Source organism: Herpailurus yagouaroundi, unplaced genomic scaffold (genome assembly GCF_014898765.1).
Source record: "Herpailurus yagouaroundi ecotype Mexico unplaced genomic scaffold, PumYag 139, whole genome shotgun sequence".
NCBI classification, from domain to species: Eukaryota; Metazoa; Chordata; class Mammalia; order Carnivora; family Felidae; genus Herpailurus; species Herpailurus yagouaroundi.
The window spans coordinates 54,570,280-54,571,604 of NW_024412394.1; the positions used below are offsets into that span (position 1 = coordinate 54,570,280).

The 1,325-nt window shown below is 39.0% G+C and overlaps 1 pseudogene; it reads right to left on the reverse strand.

Moving 5' to 3' along the window:
* Positions 1-320: 320 nt before the first annotated feature.
* On the reverse strand, positions 321-711 carry LOC121029171 (cytochrome c oxidase subunit 5B, mitochondrial-like; annotated as a pseudogene).
* Between the last annotated feature and the right edge of the window lie 614 nt (positions 712-1,325).

A 1,325-nucleotide genomic window follows, 5' to 3' on the forward strand; every position in this document is an offset into this window, starting at 1 on the left:
TTATATTTCATATTTATGTGCATTTCTCAATTTTTATTCTAAACTATGACTGGTAGTAATAATGAGAAAGTAAACTCAGATGCATGGAATGTTTCATAGATCTAGGAAAATAGCTTTAAATTTAATTCATAAATCTATATATTTTATTACACAGTAAATATATTTAAACTTATTAAAGAAATTTCAGTGTGCTGTAGTTAATAAGCAGATAGGACAGAAAATGACTTTTTTTTTTTTTTTGAGAAAGAGCCAATGCAATGGCTAGTCTTTATTGGAAAGAAGAACCTTTACAGCACATTTTAAGCAACTCAGTGCAAAGGCTCAGTGGGCCAACTGATGGGGCACCAGCTTGTGAACGGTTCCGCAGCTAGGGCATGGCCAGGTCTTGCCTTTGTACACCCAGAACCCAATGAGAGCACGATTGTCCTCTCCACAGATGTAGCTCACTATTCGCTCTTTGGTGGCAGATGGGACTCAGTTAGGGTCTTCTTTAGTGTCTGAAGCTGCCTTTGGGGCTATCATACTGTATGGATCCAGTCCCTTCCGTGCACCATCATGACCTCCCTCTCCAGCCCATCCACCTGCTCTTCTTCAGTAGGAGCACCACTTTCAGATGCCCTGGAGCACACCCCGGAGACTTCATTGGGACCACCAGCCCTGAGGGGCTGCTCCAAACAGCACTTCAACTCCGCGAAGTAACCTGGAAGCCATAACACCGCTACAACCAGCAGCATTTCCAGAACCGGCTCTAGAACAGAAAATGTTTTAACTAAATCTCAGTCTCTCACTCCAGTCTTCCTAATCCCGGTTGTAAATACTGAATCAATTCTTTTCAGCGTTCTGTTTTTATTTCTTTTCCTGTTTTCTAACAGCTTAAGGCTCTACTTTTTGATTTATTATCAATTTCAAAAAATATCGAATTACTCCCCCATAAAACTTCAAAGTGGGAGATTAGCTTACTTAAATCTAAGCCACTTCCTTCCACACTAAAATTGTTCCATGGTTATACCAGTGATATACTGGTAACATTTAAACAATGGATTCGCTGAGGTGAAGAGACACCAATTTGTAGCATTTGCTAACTCCCATGGCTAATTTCAAACTACTGGAGAACTAACTTGAAAAATTCCTGAAAATCTAAAAATTAGTTCTAGCAATTCAGGACAGAACAACTGTACTACATTACCAGACAGAATCTATTTACACTAGTGTTTCTTTTTAACACTAAATAATACATTTCTATTTATGGATGAAGGTTCTTCATACTGTAACTTGACTTTGCCCTTTCTTCCTGCCTTCTATCGTGAACCTTATTCAGTGATCAC